General features: G+C 45.5%; 1 long non-coding RNA gene across 1 annotated transcript in view; it reads left to right on the top strand.

The window, feature by feature from the left end:
- Nucleotides 1–20,863, top strand: part of LOC137421274 (uncharacterized) — a 22,406-nt gene extending 1,543 nt beyond the window's left edge. The window contains exons 2-4 of the long non-coding RNA XR_010983290.1: nucleotides 9,738–10,064; nucleotides 17,648–17,759; nucleotides 20,237–20,863. This is a non-coding gene — a long non-coding RNA (uncharacterized LOC137421274). The remainder of the gene's footprint in view (nucleotides 1–9,737; nucleotides 10,065–17,647; nucleotides 17,760–20,236) is intronic.

The raw sequence follows: 20,863 nt of genomic DNA, 5'->3' as shown, positions 1-20,863 counted from the left end.
GAGAGCAGTATTCCATTGAGCTGCGGATGAAAGCCTTGTATGTGGTGAGGAGCTCAGGTGTACCAAGGAAGGACTTCGCACGACGGAGGATGCCCAGTTGGCGACTGGCTTTGGAGGCCAGCTTGGAAATGTGGTTTTCTCACGAAAGATCATGGCAGATAGTGAGACCCAAAAGCTTGAGCGACAGAACTTCTTGGAGAGGATTGTTGAGAAAGTATGGATGAAAAGATGATGAAAAGAGAAAGATGTGTGCGTGTGCATGTGCACGCACATGCATTCACATGTTATCAGAAGTAAATATATTGTGTAGATTACATCATTTGTGGATCTGATAAATTGCCTGTAACCATTTTGTAAAACTGAATTTGCAGCAACTAAATGAAGATGTCCAAATGTCACACGTCCATGCCCGTGGGATTCCCACGGGTGACCCCACTAGTCTATATTATAATAGCTGTAGGCGTAGGTGATCCGTCTCTGTTCCCAGGTACCACAAAAACGGCTGAACCGATCGCAACAAAATTTTGGGTGGGTAATCCTGGGACCCCCTGGAGTAAAATAGGCTATATTGTTTTTCCAATTTTTTTTTTTCCAATTTCCCAGTTTTTCCAAACACGATGGAATAATATTTACCTGTGTCGCACCGACCTATGCCTCGGCATTCGCTTCACACCGACTTTCGGCTCGGCATTCGCTTCGCACTGACTTTCGCCTCGGCATTCGCATCGCACCGACTTTCGCCTCGGCATTCGCTTCGCACAAACTTTCGCCTCGGCATTCGCTACGCACCGACTTTCTTCTCGGCATTCGCGTCGCACCGACTTTCGCCTCGGCATTCGCTTCGCACCGACTTTCGCCTCGGCATTCGCTACGCACCGACTTTCGCCTCGGCATTCGCTTCACACCGACTTTTGCCTCGGCATTCGCTTCACACCGACTTTCGCCCCGGCATTCGCTACGCACCGACTTTCGCCTCGGCATTCGCTTCGCACCGACTTTCGCCATCGGCATTCGCTTCGCACCGACTTTCGCCATCGGCATTCGCTTCGCACCGACTTTCTTCTCGGCATTCGCGTCGCACCGACTTTCGCCTCGGCATTCGCTACGCACCGACTTTCTTCTCGGCATTCGCGTCGCACCGACTTTCGCCTCGGCATTCGCTTCGCACCGACTTTCACCTCGGCATTCGCTTCGCACCGACTTTCGCCTCGTCGTTCGCTTCGCACCGACTTTCGCCTCGGCATTCGCTTCGCACCGACCTTGATTGATTGATTCACCATGGACTCCATGCTGGACCACTCTTCCAGAAGCAGCCAAAGCTTGTCAGGAACTGTTGAAATGTGGCTGCAAAAAGTCTTGTACAAAAAGATGCAAGTGTGTCAGCAAATCTCCAGTGTACACAGTTGTGCTTCTGTTCAGGACAGTGTAACAGAAAATAAATAAGCAAGCAAATCTGAAAATATGAGATACTGACAGAGATAAATTACTGTTTCAACAGAATGTTTGACACACCATTTGATTGCTTGACCTGAAAAACAGATGTATAGATACCATGATCAATTGTAATCAGAGCACTTACATTGATGTGACAAATTAATGTTATTAGCATTATTTTTAAGTTTTCACAATGATATTTCACAACTGTTCTACCAAGTTCCTTGACCTAAAAGCATATGCATAGACACCAACATCATGGTAATCGGGGCACTTATAGCTGATTTATGGGCAAAATGTGTTTTGTGGTGGCCATTTTGAATTTTGCATTTTTGGCGGGAAACGTTGGAGTGACATCGTGGTTCCTGCCATTTTTGAAATCGGCATACTCAAAAACCCCCATGTGCAAATTTTCATGCTTCTTTCCAGAAGTGCACCACACAGTCACATATCCGCCCCGCTAGTCCGCAACATAACTACCCGATGATATGATATCCGATCTTGATGAAACTTGGGTGGGAGGTTGATATGATGATCTAGTTGTGTCCTGCATAGAGTGGGTGTTTTGCGCCCATTGTGAGCGGTGCCACGCCCGAATAAGATGTCTTTTTAGGGGGTAATCAATTTCAAGCTACATCTTCTCTGAGGGGTTTGGTGGAATCTGATAGGGGTTTCGATATTTCGTTCGGCCAATGTCGTGTGTCTAGCCCCACGGAGCTCTATTTTTCATTTTCGCCCCAAGGTCATGGTCACCAGGTCATGAAATTTAGAAAAGTCTATTTTTGATGGTTTTATTACATTGTTCGCTTCCTGATAGGGTGAAATGTCGTACATGATCTTATATTATCACATACATCATGAAATACAAGTTTTCCAACAAATTTCAGAATCCTCGACCTTTGACCTTTGAAGGTCACAAAGGTCAAAGTTTCAAAGTTGTTGGAATCTAACCGAATTTTCGGTATTGTGTAGCTAACCTCATAACTGATTATTTATACATAATTTTCTATCTCATTTCAAGGTCAGTGACCTTCGTTTTGACATTTCAAGGTCACAAAGGTCAAAATTTCAAAGTTGTCTGAATCAAACCAAATTTTCGGTATTGTGTAGCTAACTAGTCTCATAGCAGATAATACATTCCTATTTATATATTTTCAATGTTGGGTTTGACCTTTGTCATTGAATACCGCTCGCTCATGAACCATCGTCTCCTGACTTGTTCCTTTCACATTTATTTTTACTTTTTCATATTTCTCTTTATCCATTCTAATTCTTGCGTCTTCTTTATTTCTCTCTTTCTTTATATATCTGTCTTAGGAGAAGTGAATTCTTCCCTAAACTTTTCTGATAGGTTCACTTGCTTGCGCATGGATGGGTTTGAGAGTCGAGGAGTAGCAGCTGAAACCCGAATCGTATCCAGGTTCCTCCTGATGGCTACATCTTTGCTCTTTATTGTCCCCCGTCGCACCGCGGAGCGAAAGAGGGACTATGGTTTTCCCCTCCCTCTGTGTGTCCGGCCGTCTGGGTGGGCGTGCGTAAGCGAAGGACCGAATTCTAATTTGGTGTGTGGGTGCAACCCACGTCAAAATCCAAGATGGCCGCCGCCATGTATGTATGACGCCATGTATGTCTGAACCTTGTGAGCGGAATATCTTGAAAAATAAGCGAAGTACCAACTTCTAATCTGGTGTGTGGGTGTATCTAGGCATAAGGAAGAACGCTATTGAAAATTGGGTCGCCACGTCAAAATCCAAGATGGCCACCGCCATGTATGTCTGAACCTTTTGAGCGGAATATCTTGAAAAATAAGCGAAGTACCAACGTCTAATCTGGTGTGTGGGTGTCTAGGCATAAGGAAGAACACTATTGAAAATTGGGTCGCCACGTCAAAATCCAAGATGGCCACCGCCATGTATGTCTGAACCTTGTGAGCAGAATATTGTTGCGGTTTTGTGTTTTTGCAATAAAAGGTTAATTTCCCCCTCATAGTTAGTCACACTACAACATGTAGCCTCGTTTAAGATCAGTTATTTCTTAGTAAGTGTAAGCGTAGACCTTTCCTATGTTTAGTTTGCGTTGAGTAGAATAATGAGAGTTAGGTCTCCTTCCAATGCTTTATGCTGCCTCGCTGCTTTGGTTTTTGGCACGAAACCCCACGAGGTCGGCCTGAACAAGTCGATCAAGGCCGAAGGAAGGCGGGGCAGGAGAAGTGGGAGTGACCGGTAAGCACAAGCCACCAATCAGGGCTCGAAGGGAGTGGCTTAGCACTGCGTCAAAAGGCGTGGTTTTGGAACATTCAATGCGGGTTAAGGGCGTGGCAATATAACCCTTTGCGCAAAGCCCCCACCTCAGTTTTTGAGGGGAGAGGTGCTTGAACAAGTTATGAGCCGGGGTCCTCTGTTGAACAGTTCTGAGAGTGTGCGGTGTTGAATTGAGTTACAAGTTAAACGCTCTGTTGAGCTTGAGGCAGATCCTCTGTTGAGTTACGAGGGTGAAAGCGCGCCGTTGATTAATCGCGCTGTGAGGAACCGCCGAGCCGGGCGAGAGACGTGCATATTCGCCTGCCTGCCTTTCTTCGAGATGCATGCCGCAAGGATCCCTCCCGCCTGCCTGCCTGCCTTCATTGAGGGACGTGCTGTGACCGCAGAGGGCCACGCCGGGCGAACTGTTCCTGAACAACGGAGCCGGCGCGTTCAGCGCATGAACATTTCCTTCCTTCATTCCCCCTGTGAGTGTGAACAGGCCTGTTGTCTGGGAAAATAAGCTAAGACTGCTGAAGTGCCTGCTCTGTGTCTCTTCGCCTTGTATAGTTGTAAATAAACCTGTGTTCTTCCTTCTATTTGATCGTTCCCATCATTTCCATCTACTGACTAAGCGTGGTATGAATTGTCGCTCAAATCGGGTCCCAATACTAACGGTAACTGCACGGACCACGTGGTACGCCATCCGCTCGGACGTACTCAAATTACGCGTGGTTCGTGCGAGGCTTAATCCCCGCTTCCACGGCGGCGTAGGTACTTAGGTACGTGCGAGAATTGTCCCGAAACCCTGCCCTGCGTCTGCCCGGGAGTGGGGACTCGAGTGTCGCGGTTGCGACGACCCAGAAAAGAACAAGGGGCTTAATCTCCCCTTGGTAAGGGAAGGAGGGTCGCGTGAAAACCGTAACAATATCTTGAAAAATAAGCGAAGTACCAACTTCTAATCTGGTGTGGGTGTACCTCGGCATAGGGAAGAACGCTATTGAAAATTGGGTCGCCACGTCAAAATCCAAGATGGCCGCCACCATATATATGTCTGAACCTTGTGAGCGAAATATCTTGAAAAATAAACGAACTACTAACTTCTAATCTGGTGTGTGGGTGTATCTACGCATAAGGGAGAACGCCATTGAAAATTGGGTCGCCAAGTCAAAATCCAAGATGGCCACCTTGCGTCTTCCACTTTGTCAACTCGCATCACGTCACCGACGGGGGACCTAGGCGTAACGCTTGTAAGCTTGTTTCTTCTGATGACTCCAATGCAGTATTTAGTTTTCCGTTTCATTTTGCTTTCGCATTCACTTTTCAACGGTGTTCATTGTTTCAGCATTTTCTCTGCAGCGTCTTCCCCCCCCCCCCCCAATCTCCAAGCCGTACAGTCTTTCACTTCAGCATCTTCCCGCCTCTCCACCCCTCCCTCCCTCCCCCCACCTGCGTCGACTTTCGCAGCATCAGCCCCACTTTGACTTTCGCCTCAGCGACCGCCCACGCCCTCTTCCCCTCGGCTTCTATTCTGTGCCGCCCTTTGATTAAATTTTTTTTCAAACAATAATGAAGCTTCATATTGGAGATGCCCCGCCACACTCTCACACGCATGTGGACATACACTGTATGTTTGCCTCATCTAGCAGTCTTGCTTTCTGTTGCAGATGTTAGTCTGTATGTCATATGACATATGTCATATGACATATGTCATAATGACATATGACATATGTCATAATGACATATGACATATGTCATACAGACTAACATCTGCAACAGAAAGCAAGACTGCTAGATGAGGCAAACATAGCCTCTGAGCTTGGTGGAAGTGCAATCACACCCTGGGGTACCCTCGGTACCAACGTCATCTCAACAATGGAGCTGGTTTTTCTCACCGCACTCAGCGGGGTATTTTAAGGATAATTGTCGTCCTCCCCATAGATGCCAACCTATGGGGATTGTCTGTGCTCTTGTCCTTTTAACTACTGAACGTTAAGTAAGGAAGCAGCGCGTGCCATTTAAAAAAAGTTTATTTCTTTATTTTATTATTATTATTATTATTTTTTAAAAATTTATATATATACTGTATATATATATATATATATATATATATATATATATATATATACACACACACACACACACACACACACACACACACACACACACACACACACACACACACACACACACACACACACACACACACACACACTATATATATATATAATCGGGATTAACACCCCTGGGTGACCGATGACCAATCGAGCTTTAACTCTTAGGCATACCCAAAGTAGGTGCCTTTTATAAGGTGGTGCACCTCCTAGGTAGTGCCTTTCATAAGCGCGAGGGTGGAGTGGAGGGCAGCGAGCTTACCTAGACGGACGGACGTGGCACGGGGCTATCCGACTCCTCCAAAAAATAAATGGACAAGACAAGGAATTGCAATTCAACAAATAAAGGGTTTAATAAAATAAATGCCAGGATAACAAGAATGTGCGGTAAACTCTAATTCCTAATTGGGCGCCCATACGGACTCGTAAAACAGACAGGGATTAAGAAATGTGTGTGGTGTTTGCCTGCTATTCCGTTCTGGTGTCCTTGACCGCCCGGGGCTGTCGAAGATCCAGCGTCCCTGCATGAGAAAATGCCCATTGGCGCCAAGTCCATTCACCCGTCAGCCGCAGACGTGAATCGAACGCCCTCGCTCCTTCCTGCTCGGCTGCACCGAGTCCCGATATTTCTCTCAGGGGCACACGGCACCAAGCGCAGCTGTCACAAAGCCAGCACCAAGGAGGGACAAAAGAAGGATGCGTCGGCCTTTCCCGCAGCCCAGAACAGGGAGAGCGAAAATGTGACCAGGACAAGAGAGAACAAATAATAAGCTGCCACCGCCTGTCATGAACCCAGGATCGAGTAAACTTGCAACCGCTCCTTATGCCAGCCACGAACCAAGAGAGAAATGTGCGACTGCCTGCGATCAAAGCTAGGACCAAGAGAGCTGTGACTGTTCGCTACGAATGTCCATACCAAGAGAGGGAAAATGGCGGGACGTGCCCTTTTTACTCCTCGGTCTCGAACGTTCCCTGATGACGTCCGTGCATGCTCCAATCAGTCCCATCGCATCGCTCCACAACCACGACCAATCATCACCTCTCGGGGCAGGGCCTCACGGCTCTTCTTGCCGGCCCTTGTGATGACTTGGCTGGTGGCGTCAGTGGTCGTGTTTGAATGGCTGAGTCCGGTCAGCGGTTACATTATTTAATTTAGGTGTGGAATGCATGGCTGGTGTTGCATGTGTCATAAGGAACAAAGGGAAAACCACAGAGGCAATATACATGCAGGGAATTATTCCTTATCCCCTAACCAATTAGCATAGCTGCACCCCTCGCCATGGAGACAAACATACACTTGCGCGAACACACGGAGCTGACTTATTTACATCAAGGTGTTCTTACACGACATGCGGAGCATGTAATGTATACACTTCTCCCTGGACTAAGGTATTTCATTGCCTACCTTCCATAAATGTAACGATATATATTTTGTATGGCACGCATGGGGTTTGAACCGCCAACCTTGCAGACTTAGACTCTGTAACTGTTACACTATCGAGTTTGGTCTTTTTGTTCAATGCCTGCTCCGCACCTTCCTTTTTGCTTTGACACCCGCTACGCGCCCTCTTTTGGTTTGACGCCCGCTCCACACCCTCTTTTGGTTCATTGCCTGCTTGTGTGATAATGTTGCGGGAATATTATAGGAGTTTAATGGGTGGAGGGGTGGGGGATAACGTAGTATCGGTATTTCATTACTAATTGTTCAGCAAAAGTCTACGGTATTTGTGTACAAGGATTACTCCGTGTCGAAGCTTTGTTCTGAGGGATCTTTTCAGGATCGTCGCCGAGCATCGGACAGCTTCCATCTGCAGTTTGTTTGTAGTAATATTACCAGGGATGGGTTTTAAGATCTCCATAAGGTTTTTCTTCATCATTCCAGTTGCTCCAATTTTCACTGGCACAATTTTGGTTCTCTTCAGATTGCAAGATCTTTACAATTAATCATTGAGATAATTTTCTTGATTTCTGCATTGTTTAGACCACAGTTTCTGGGTAATGATGCCTCAATTAGCAATGCCTTTTTTTTTTTTGTATGTCTGTACTACATCCAGTCGCAAAGCTTTGTTTTCTATGTTCACGCTCGATGGAATGAATCGTCAGGTCGTGAGTGTTACTTCCTTGTTTTCAATCGTTGATTATTATGATTCATTGTTCAATGTGTTTTCTAGGACAGTGTGTGTGTGTGTGTGTGTGTGTGTGTGTGTGTGTGTGTGTGTGTGTGTGTGTGTGTGTGTGTGTGTGTGTGTGTGTGTGTGTGTGTGTGTGTGTGTGTGTGTGTGTGTGTGTGTGTGTGTGTGTGTGTGTGTTGTGTTTGAAGGCAATAAAGCCATAAATAAAGCGATAAAGTTATTGGAGCATGGAATGTAGGTATTGGAATGGGTGTTGGAGAGGAGGATAAGGAAGAAGGTGAAGATCGACGAAATACAGTTTGTATTTATGCCAGGAAGAGGAACGACAGACGCGCTCTTTATTGTGAGGCAGTTGCAGGAGAAGTACATGGAGAAGAGGAAGAAGTTTTTTCTTGGGTTTGGTGATCTGTAGAAAGCATTCGATAGGGTTCCACGCGAAGTATTGACATGGGCATTGAGGAAGTTAGGAGTGGAGGAATGGTTGATCAGAGTAGTGCAGTGATGGCAATGTACAAAAGAGCGCGCACAGCTGTGAGGATGAAGGACGGGAACAGTGGTGAGTTTGAGGTGAAGGTGGGAGTGCATCAGGGGTCGGTACTAAGTCGACTACTATTTGTAGCTGTGATGGAGGTGCTGGCTCAGAACGTAAAGGAGGGTTTACCGTGGGAGTTGTTGTATGCAGATGATCTGGTGTTGATTGCAGAAAGTATGGATGGACTCAAGGAAAAGATGAACAAGTGGAAGGAATGTATGGCGACAAAAGGTCTGAAGGTGAATATCGGAAAGACAAAGGTGATGGCAAGTGGTAAAGCATGTGTTGAGGTGGAAAGAACTGGGAAGTGGCCATGTGCTGTGTGCAGGAAGGATGTCGGAGTGAACTCCATTCAATGTACAATGTGTGCTGAGTAGGTTCATCAAAAATGCATTGGTCTGAGAGGGTCATTAACCAGTGTGGCAGCTACATTCAAATGTAAGGTGTGCACAGAGGGAGCTGCAGATGGAGGAAATGTTGAGTTGGATCTTGGAGACGGCGTGAAGCTGGAAGGTGTGAAAACATTTTGCTACTTCGGAGACATGCTGAATGGAGAAGGTGGATCAGACTCGGCAACGGTTGCTTGAGTGAGATGTGCATGGAAGAAGTTTCGGGAACTGAGGGGCGTGCTGGTGCGGAGGGGAGTGTCGTTGAAGCTGAAGGGAAAGGTGTATGCTGCATGTGTGAGAAGTGTTATGATTTATGGGAGCGAGACATGGGTAATGAACGTAGAGCAGCAACGAAGGCTGGAAAGGGTGGAAATGCGAATGGTTCGATGGATTTGCGGAGTATCGTTGAGAGAGAGGAAGACAAATGATGAATTGCGAAAGATGATGGGAATAGAGCCTGTGATTGATGCTGTGAAGAGAAACAGGTTGAGATGGTTTGGTCATGTGTTGAGGAAGGATGAAAGTGACTGGTTGAGAAGAGTGATGGAAATGAATGTAGAAGGAAGTAGAGGATGGGGAAGACCGAGAAAGACTTGGCTTAAGATGATGGAAGAAGAAATGCGGGCAAGGGGGTTAACAAGGAGAGATGCAGAAAATAGGGCAAAATGGAGAAGACTGTCATGGGGACCGCAAGGCTAACCCCCGCTCAAGCAGGGAAAATGGCCTTAAAATGCATGTTGTTTCTTTGTGTTTGTTTGTTTGTTTGTGTGTTTGTTTGACAGTTTATTCTGGTCAGTATATGTATACAGTCAAATATACCTGTGAGGCTCTGCATTGTCATCTTTCTTTTTAATTCCAAAGTGCTCTTTTTCTCTGTGTCCATCTCCCAACCGTAGGGGGATCCGATCCGATAACTGCAGACCAAAATGTAACTGTGTATTCTGAGGGCAAAGCTGTGTTGACCTGCAGTTATGCTGGTGACCGTGTGGTCAACAGCATTAAATGGTCAAATAAATCATCTGGAAAAATAATAGCTGAACGTTCAACAGGTAAAGACTACATATCTGAGACCCGGATCACGTTCATGGAATCAAGTGGGAAAAAAGATGGGTCCATAATGATTAACCCCGTGCACGGATGGGACAATGGAACATACACATGTAGTTATGATGTCCAGGGAAAGATGCCAATGGAGAAGACCATGACATTATCTGTGTCACCTGGTGAGCAGTGTTCTTTTTTTTTTTTGTTGGACATTTGTCTACGAGAGCTTCGTGTTGCTGTTGTTGTTCTAGTTGGGGGGAGGGGGGGGTCGATTTTTGAAATCTGCACCCATTGGTCTGACAGCTGCCAGATCACACCCCCATCTGTCACTTGACTCCACCCATTATAGTGCCGAGATTAAATTGTATGGCCGCCATCTTGTTTCCTGGTGGGCCTAGCACTTGAGGCCGATAAAGGCCTCTGCTGATTTACACTGTCCAGCTTTGTTGTCAGATTTTCCATTGCCTTTGTTTGGGTTGAGTGTTGGATTATTATTAAGTTCTAATCAAGCACATACGCTCTTCCCTAAAAAAAAAAAAAAAAAAAAAATTGTGTTGCGTAATTTTTGAACAACCCCAACACCCCTTCAAAAGAGGAATAAAGAAGAGGAGGAGGAGGAGGAGGAGTGGGGGGGGGGCGATTTTTGAAATCTGCATCCATTGGTCTGACAGCTGCCAGATCACACCCCCATCTGTCACTTGACTCCACCCATCATAGTGCTGAGATTAAATTGTATGGCCGCCATCTTGTTTCCTGGTGGGCCGAGCACGTTAGGCCGATAAAGGCCTCTGCTGATTTACACTGTCCAGCTTTGTTGTCAGATTTCCATTGCCTTTGTTTGGGTTGAGTGTTGGATTATTAATAAGTTCTAATCAAGCACATACGCTCTTCCCTAAAAAAAAAAAAAAAAAAAAAATTGTGTTGCGTTATTTTTGAACGACGCCAACACCCCTTCAAAAGAGAAGTGGTCATTCCGGAAACGCGCTACAGGTTGGCACTTGGAAGCCAACACACGTGTGGGAGTTGTCCTGTATCAAAATAACAGACAACTTTCACTTTGTTGACAAAGGACCATTTATTAATTACGTACGTACGGAGAGAAATGTTTGACACCAGGCAAGCAGATCTCTGAATTCCACTCAAGATGGCATTCAATATATACCCAAGTTGATTTTGACAAAGGAAGGCTAAAGTGCAAAATGGAGCACAAGATAAGAACACAGGAATGCTGATATAATGGACTCTTGGCTTCACATTTTTGCACAAGGTCAAACTACAAGTAAAACATCCTTCCTCGGCACACCTGAGCTCCTCACCACATACAAGGCTTTCATCCGCAGCTCTATGGAATACTGTTCTCCCCTATGGGCTGGTGCTCCTGCCTCACACCTGGCTCGGCTTCACGCTGTTGAATCCAAAGCTTTCAAAATCATTGGAATCTCCCGCGATGAAGCTATCTCTGAGGGCCTTTCACTCACTCACCGCAGGCAGGTAGGTGGTCTTTCTGTCTTCTACCGACTCCTCTCCGGCCTTGCTCCCCCAGCTCTCTCTGTGCTCTGTCCCCCAAATATTCCTACAGGTCGCACAAGATCTGCCAGCAACCCTCTGATGGTTAAACTGCCGAAATCTCGGCTCTCTGCTCACCTTCACTCTTTCATTCCTCTTTTCTCCCGCCTGTGGAACAAACTCCCACACTCCCTTCAATCCCTCTCCTCCCTCCAGGTCTTTAAAACAGCTGTTCACCACCATCTCTTATCTTCCCCCATCCATAACCTTGATCTTTTCTACCCCCACTAATTCACCCCAGATCCACCTTGTTTGAAATTCCAACTTATTTCCTGGAAATCCTGGCAGTGTCCATATGTTTATACCTCTCCCACCCCCCCCCCTTCACATGCCTCCCCCCCTTCACATGCCTCCCCCCCAAAGCCCTCTCCCTCCCACAGATCTCTCGATGTCTCCATGTCTCTCGGTCCCTGCTGTCAAATGTTGTGTTTGTGTCCTTCCCCCTCTCTCCCCATCTTGTCTACCGCTCCCGATGTTATTTGTTTTATGTGTCTGTTTGTCTTTCTGTGTGATTAATGTTCGCTCTTTCACGAGCCTCGATCTTGTATACAAAAAAAAAAAAAAAAAAAAAAAAAAAAAAAAAAAAAAAAAAAAAAAAAAAAAAAAAAAAAAAAAAAAAAAAAAAAAAAAAAAAAAAAAAAAAAAAAAAAAAAAAAAAAAAAAAAAAAAAAAAAAAAAAAAAAAAAAAAAAACACACACAACAACAACAACAACAACAACATGCTTTTGCCAGCTCAGCACAGAGAAGCAGTTCTGCCCAGCAACTGTGAAATTGCTCTCAGCCGACCCTACCCAAGTAAGCATATTACCCCTGGCCTCAACTTGATCACATGATGCATTTAACCATTATGCTCCTGGTCATGGCTGTCTCTGATTGGTCCTGATATGACAATTATCCATTTTTACCCCGACACACGTTTCCCAATGAGCCCGTTGTTGGATTTTTAGAAAAGCCAATTCTGTCACACTTGATGATAAAGTCCTGTACGTTGAATGATCACGCACAGGTTTTTATGAACAAAAGGTTTATTGCTGAGAGTGGGAGGTGAAAACCTGTTAACTGAACACACCTCAAACATTTTTGAGGTCCGAGCCTAGATCTACTGTAATCTATATACCCCACAGAAGATAATAACATAACCCTTCCTGCCACTGCTTTTTCAAAAAACCCTCTTCTCCAACTCATTCCTCCACCGCCTCCAATCTTCTACTTCCCTCTGCCCCTTCTGATATTACTCCTCACTGTGCATCATCCCATCATCACCTAGCTTTCCGTCCTCCTTACCCTCATCTTGACTTCTCTCCTTGCTCTTCTGCAATCTCCTGCACACTGTCAACAGCTCTCCATACCAACCCTCTCCTCCCTCGTCTTACCCCCCCACCCCCATCCCTTCACCTCTGTTGTACCCAATGCCCCCTGCCCTCCCACTTCCTTAACGATGCGGATCTCAAACATCTGGAGCCTACGCTTTAATCTGACATATCTCTTCATATAGGGTGCAACTGACAAACCAGACATAATCTGCCTAACAGAAACCTTCCTCTTTCAAGACGTCTCTGACTCTTTCGTATCTCTCCCTGGTTACTCCCTCCTCTGGTATGATATACTTGAGCCTCGCCCTGGCGGTGGGGTTGCTCTTTTTATCAAAAACTCTTCCTCGCTCTCCCTGCACTGCCCTCTCCTCTGGATATGGCTTGCCCTCCGCTCCCACCTCTTGTTCATATGTATTTTGTACCGTCCACCAAACGGTGAAGACTCAATATACATCACGCTCTGACAACATGAACCAACATCTATCCACTCATCCCAACTCTCACTTCCTCATATGTGGCAACTTCAACTGTCATGCTAGTTGACCAGGTGTGGGCACCTCTCACCTGCCATGGCACCTCAGCAAAGGACTTTTGTGACTCATTGGGACTGACACAATCTGTCAACTTCCCAACCCGGATCTCAGTCAACAGAACATCATCTCTTCTGGATTTGATTATGACCAATTTCCCTTCAAATATCTGCTGTTCTGCTCCAATAGGTTCATCTGACTATATGCTTGTTTTAGTGGACATCTCTGGCCATTCTCAGAGAGCCTTATCAGCGTCGACTAGTCTTGCATTTCAATCAGGGCGACTGGTATGGTCCTCAAGCAGCCATCAATCATCTGGACTGGTCTTCCATCTATACTGCCTCTGACATCAACCAATCCTGGGAATTCTTCCAAAGTGAATTGCTCTCTCTCATGCACAGATTTATCCCATCTCGTCTTTTGTTGTCATACTATTCCTCCCGTCCATGGTACACTGAATCTTGTGGCGAGACAGTTGCCCTGAAACAACTTGCTTTCACCTCCTGGAAGGCAAATCCACCTGAAGGTAATCTCGGTTCCTTTCACAAAGCTTGGAACAAGTGTGTGTCTACCCTCAGGAGAGCCAGGAAACAATATCTCTTGACACTCAAGACTGAACTCTCAAACCTATCTCTCTCCTCCAAATCCTGGTGGCATCTGGTCAAATCACCACCATCTCTTATCTTCCCCCATCCAAAACCTTGATCTTTTCTACCCCCGCTAATTTCACCCCAAATCCTACACTTTTTTTGAAATACCAACTTCTGTCCTGGAAGTCCTTGGTGTCCTTGTGTTTTATACCTCTCCCACACCCTCCCGCCCCCCACCCCTTCCCAGGCCACCTCCCCCCAAGCCCTCTCCCTCCCTCACTTCTCCCTGCTCTCAAATGTTGTTTGTGTGCTTCCCCTTCTCTCCCCATCTTGTCTTCTGCTCCCTCTTTTTATATATTTTGTTTGTCTGGTTGATTTGTTTGTGAAATAAATGTTAGCTCTTTCACGAGCCTCGATTCAGTATACAAAAAAAAAACAAAAAAAAACGTTTCTGGTGTTTGTTCCTCCTCCATCCCCTCCCTTACCTCAAACGGCTACATAGCTGACACTGCACGTGAAAAAGCTGAATGCCTCAACTCTGTGTTTACCTCAAAATCTTGTGTCCCTAACCCATTGCTCTCTGTACCCAACTTATCCAGATGCTCCTGGACTCTGTGTCCTTTCCTCCCAACAAAGTGGAAAGTTTGCTGTCAAACCTAGAGTCTGCTTCTGTAACTGTACCAGACATAATCGGCCCACGTGTACTAAAATCATGCCCTGCAGCTCTATCACACCCTCTCTGTTCTCTTCTACCTCTTTTTCTCAAGGTCATGGAATCCATCATCACTTCTGATATTAAATCCTTCCTCTCCTCCAATTTGCTTGATCTCTGATCATCAATTTGGGTTCAGAACAGGTCACTACTCTGCACATGCTGATTCCGCTGTCTCAACAATGCATGGAAGTCCTCAACGCCAAACAGGAAATTAGAGCCGTCTCCCTTGACATATCTCGTGCCTTCGATATGGCCTGGCACTCCTCCCTGCTCACCAAACTCTCCTCTTATGGTATCCATGGTAACCACTATGCATGGCTTGCGGACTTCCTCTCCGGTCACAGTCAACGTGTGGTGTGGCCCTGAATGGAATACTAATCTCCCATCCCTGTCCAGGTTGGAGTTCCTCAAGGCAGTGTTCTGGGCCCTGTGCTTCTTCTGGACTTCATTAATGATCTCTCCGACTCTCTGGAAAATCCTCTCCATCTCTTTGCTGATGACTCAATTATTTACTGCTCCATATCTCAACCTGCAGATCGGCAGGCAGCAGCCTCTTCACTCTCTGCAGACCTGGCTAAAATCAGACTGGTCAAACAAGTGGAACATGTCTTTCAATCTTGACAAATCTCACACTCTCACTATGTCTCTCCAAAACGACCATCTGGAAAACTTTCTCATCTACTTTCTACTTTCTCAACAATCCTCTCGAGTAAGTTCTGTCACTCAAGCTTTTGGGTCTCACTATCTGCCATGATCTTCCCTAGGAAAACCACATTTCCAAACTGGCCTCCAAAGGCAGTCGCTGACTGACCATCCACCGTCTTGTGAAGTCCTTCCTTGGCACTTCTGAGCTTCTCACCACATACAAAGCTTTCATCCACATCTTGATGGAGTACTGCTCTCCCCTCTGGGCTGGTGCTCCTGCCTCACACCCAGCCGGCTTCACGCTGTAGAAACCAAGGCTTTTAGAATCATTGGTATCTCCCGCGATGACGCTGATTCAGAGGGCCTTTCACCCTCACCGCAGGTAGGTTGGTGGTATTTGTCTTTTACCAGCTCCTCTCCGGCCAACTCCCCCAGCTCTGTCTGTGTTCTGTCCCGCAAATATTCCTTCAGGACACACACATCTGCCAGCAACCCTTTTCTGGTGAAACTGCCAAAATAAAGACCCCCTTCCCACCTTCACTCTTTCATTCCTCTTTTCCCACTCCTCCATCCAAGTCTTCAAAACAGCTGTCCATCACCATCTCATATCTCTCCCCTCCCCCCCCCCCCCCATCCAAAAGCATGATATTTTCTATCTCCATTAATCCACCCCAAACCCACCTCTTCAAATTCCGTTTTCTTTCCTGAACGTCCTTGTACATCTTGTTTATCCCATGTACCCTGCCCAAGCCTTCTCTCCTCCACAGACCTCCCGATGTCCCTGTTCCCCACCTTCGTTGTGCTTCCCTCTCTCTCCCCCACTTGTCTCCCGCTACGAACTGAGTAATAGCAGAACCGCATGCTAATCTCATTTGGTATTAATTAAAAATATAGCATCCCTTCACGTGACTATGTTGACATGCAAATCGATGTTCATACATAGAGGCACACCATCTAGAAGAGTATATTGTCTTGTGACTACTCTGTGTGGTGAACACTGCAGGGTGACACTGAGGACCAAACGAGCTTAATACTCCGAGGTGTTCATTTCAATGGCGGACCTTCGTTATACGCGCAGGGAGCATGTGGGGGGTGGGGGGTGCTTACCTTCATGTATCCCACCGGCAGTCCTCAAACTTGCAATAAATCGACTCAAACAGACGAGCTTAAAATGTACAAGAAAATGCCGGCTTTATTAAGAAATGCCTGTAACAAAATAAGACACGGTCAAATAACAATAAATTCCTTAATTGGAGCACCCCCACACAGTCAGTAAACAAAGGATAAAATAATAATAGAAAAAGTAAAAGGTGTGGTTGGCACTTATCTGTGAGCGGCTCCCAAATCTTGTCAGGAATTGTCTCAGGCCCGCGTCCCTGCGTGGGAAACCGCCAGCTAGTTGGCGTGAACTCGGCCTCGTGCACCTTTGTTCCCTCGATATTCGCTTGTCCTCCTGATCGTCCAGCCTACGCAGGAGCGCTACGAACTCAGACCACTCGGTGTTGCCGAGAGGAATGAATCCGCGATCGTCCACGCACGTACACCACCAAAAGCCACGATCATCGACCGAATCCAAGAACGAACAGCCAGACCAGGAGAGAGCCCAAAATGCGTCCATTCACCAATAAAGTCCTAAACGAGAAGGCGCAAGAGGGAAAATGTCGGCCAGAGCGTTCTTTTATCTTCCAGGCTCTGACATCATCTTGACACGTCATCCTTGCCTGATCCAACCAGTGCGTGTAGTCCATCCACATCATAGTAGTCCATCTCTGCTCGACAAACCTAACCAATCTTGTGCTCTACAGGGCGTGGCTTTCGGCCTGCCTGTCCCTGTGGTGATGTAGCGGCTGCAGAGACAGCGGTAGTGCTCGATGCCTGGTTTCCGGTTAGTTTTTCTATTTAGTACCATTAAATTTGTGATTCTGGCTCTGTGGGTGCTGTGTCAAAAGGAACAAAGGAATATATTAGAGACAATTACATACAGGGGATTAATTACCCATAATCCCTCGCTAATTAACAAGCCCCACCCCTCTGATGGGGATGAATATACAAGCTTAACCGACATTCAGTCCGCTCAAATTCCCTACTTATGATACATCGAGGTCTCTTCTTCAAGGCAGTCAGAGCACACTACCTATGCACTCAACCTGAACTAAGGTATCCCTACCCCCCACAAACATAACAATATTCTAACATGATTTATAAATTATATTTTGATTCCTTATAATGATGTCACAGGTATCATGTGATGTCCTTTTTCGAGAGTGATCTATTTGTGCTGGTACCCTGGTCAAGGTGTATGAAAGTTAATTCGCCTGTTGTCTTGTTCTTTTAAAAGTTGAGGTTGGAATTTGATATTCTGAGGTGTGATGACTAATGTTTTTTTATTTATTTATCTGCAGATCGAAGAAATCCTTTGAAGATTATATTATATATAATCCCTTGTGTGGTGATTGTTGTGTTATTGATCATTTCTGGAATCGTATTCTATCTTTACAAGAAAGGACATATCTGGTGAGTTTCCATTGTACCTGAATGTTTGTTCCTTCTACACAGAAAGTGATGTTTGAGGTTTCTACAACCAACCTATAAAGGGTACTTTCCCTGCCCTTGTTAGTCCCCAGCAAGTTTACCATATCTTCCTTACCCACCCCTCTGCGTTGCTTCATTGACTTGTGGCGAATGCTCCAGACGCACTGCTTGTGGCACGAGAGATAGGAAAGCTGGCCCTTGAATGAGCCCTGATTTGTGGGTGAAAATGAGTTATCTGTCGTAGTGTGCTTTCCAATGACTGTATAGTTTGGTACAGTGTATTTTTTTACCTCCGCCACTGAAGGTGGACAGACGTTGTGTCTTCACCTCTGTCTTTTTCTCTGTCTGTATGTATGGCTGTAAGCAAGATATCTCAAAGTTATGGATTAATTCGGATGAAACTTAGTCGAGAGTTTGGGTGTCTGACGAGAATGAATCGATTCGATTTTGGTGAAGATCCAGATATGGATATGAGAAATTTTTATTTTTTACCTCCGTCACCAAAGATCCTAAAGAGAGATGACTGCTCGCAGTCCCTGCCAATCTGCCAGACTCACCCGCATTGAGTCAGTTCTCTGACAATTGCAAAAGAGATGTTGACTCTCGCAACCATTTTTGATCAGATGATCCAATTGGAGCAGAGGAAGAGCAGGAGACATTTGCAGGAAAGTTTATCACCAAGTCCAGAAGGAGGTTTTTCCATTAGGTGAAATCCAGGTGGGAACGTTCACAGAAGTCAGTCCTATGGAGTATTTGCTGAAGTGCCATGTTTGGTGAGAGAGATACCAACACCCAGCCATTTGTATTGGAATTCAGCCAGAGTGACCATCGGGTTCTTGGTCACCTCTCTTACCAAGGCCCTTCTCCCCCGCTTGCTCAGTTTGGCCGGGCGGCCAGCTCTAGGAAGAGTCCTGGTTGTTCCAAACTTCTTCCATTTCAGAATTATGGAGGCCACTGTGCTCGTGGGAACCTTCAATGCAGTATAATTTTTTTTTTTTTGTAGGCTTCCCCAGATCTGTGCCTCGACACAATCCTGTCTCTGAGCTCTGCATGCAGGGCCTTCGACCTCATGGCTTGGTTTTTGCTCTGATATGCATTGTCAGCTGTGAGACCTTATATAGACAGGTGTGTGCCTTTCCAAATCATGTCCAATCAATTGAATTTACCACAGGTGGACTCCAATCAAGGTGTAGAAACGTCTCAAAGATGATCAAGAGAAATGGGAGGCACCTGAGCTAAATTTCAAGTGTCAGAGCAAAGGGTCTGAATACTTATCTCAATGTGATATTTCAGTTTTTTCTTTTTAATAAATTTGCAAAACTTTCTAAAACCCTGTTTTCTCTTTGTCATTATGGGGTATTGAGTGTAGATTGATGAGGGAAAAAATGAATTTAAACGATTTCAGCATCAGGCTGCAACATAACAAAATGTGAAAAAAGTGAAGGGGTCTGAATTCTTTCTGAATGTACTGTATAGATAACGTCAGTGTCATGCTCATCAAACCATTGGGCGACCACACATGCTCTGTGGATGGAGCATTTGGGGGGGGCGGGGGCGGGGGGGATCTCCTCTTGCAGCCATGCTAGGCATAACTATAGGCAACCATGCCTGTGCAGCATTTTTATACATGACCCTAAGCATTCTGGGGTGTCATTTGCTTAATTAACACATAGGCCACACTTGTGTGGAAGCCTTTGCTTGCTGATCCTCATTTACCGAAGGAGTTTGCTTCTTTTTTATTTTTGTCCACTACCTGTATCTCGTGCTCTCAATGCAGTCTGGCATCCCACCTTTCCTAACTCTTTGCCTATGACATCCAAGGCCAACTCCACATCCAAGGCCAGGTTGTAATGGATGGTGTGGATGGGCAGTGGAATGTCCACAAGAGTGCAGCAGAGCGATAGTGTGGGCTTAAAGGAAGAATGCGAGGTGTGAATGCAATCCCCGAGCAGGCAGGCAGTCATCTTCTCGAGTCGGCAGCATGCACACAATGGCCGTGAATGCTCTTGCGTTCCATCCTTTAAGCCGCTTGGGCTGGGCGTGGCTTCGAGAGAGCAAAGTTCACATGAACATCCTTTACCGCCGTGCTCATTGGTCCCCGCCTAATGGCGTGCGTGCAAATATTTGACTGGATTTGGCAGTTAATCACGTTCTCATTCTTCTGCGCAGCCTTAGGACTCATCAGGTGTGCCTTGTGACTACTTCGCGCATGTTAGACCTGCTCACTTCTACCCATGTATGTCAAATTCCATGTCTGCGCTCATCGACGGGAATATTATCTATTTGAAAGGTTGCGTGACCAAGTGGGTATGATCAAGTTTAATTCAAAGATCTTTTTTTTTTTAATTTTGTTTCATCGTTTTCCTCGTCTCATCTAATCCCTCAACTATTTGATGCCGGTGTGGGCAAATACTAAATATTGACTTTCTTTGTCTTTCCCATCCCTTTCTCCAAACCAGGAATGTCCACTCAATTCCATTAAGAGGAACTGGTTGCAGCGTACCACTCTGATAGGATGCTCAGGTTGTTCGTGGTACTCAAACCTGGCTGTCCCTTCTGCTGACACGTACATGTGGATGTTATAAATATCTTGCAATCATACATTTCCCATGATACCTTGCATTACTTGAATGATGAAACCTGAATAACTGTCATTTAAATTTGCTGAAGGATGTCAAGTAAATCCATTTAACTTAGGAATCATCTGTTACACCCATGTATCCGAAAGAGTGGCCGTGAGAGACTCTAGCTAGGGAATACAGAAAGAAACAGTGATGGACCGTGACTGCTGCTTCAGTACATAAGGTATTCTGTACATATTGATTTGACAGGTGGGGCAGTTTGAGAGATTTCTATGTTTGTATTATTGTTGTTTCAACCCTTTTTTGTATGTGTATACAGTCACGTGAAAAAGTAAGTACACCCCATGTAAAGTTTTGACTTTTTCAACATATTTCAACATACAGCTATTTGATCTTCATTTCAACAATATTGAGAGATAAAGGTGATATAATATAACAAATATCATGAAACATTTACATTTTGTCGTCCATTGTATAATTTAAATAAACATAAATGGAAATTTC

This window comes from Myxine glutinosa, chromosome 1 (assembly GCF_964187855.1).
Source record: "Myxine glutinosa chromosome 1, kmMyxGlut1.1, whole genome shotgun sequence".
NCBI lineage: Eukaryota > Metazoa > Chordata > Myxini > Myxiniformes > Myxinidae > Myxine > Myxine glutinosa.
Note: the sequence above shows the minus strand (reverse complement) of the source record. Positions and strands in the feature narration are given on the sequence as shown.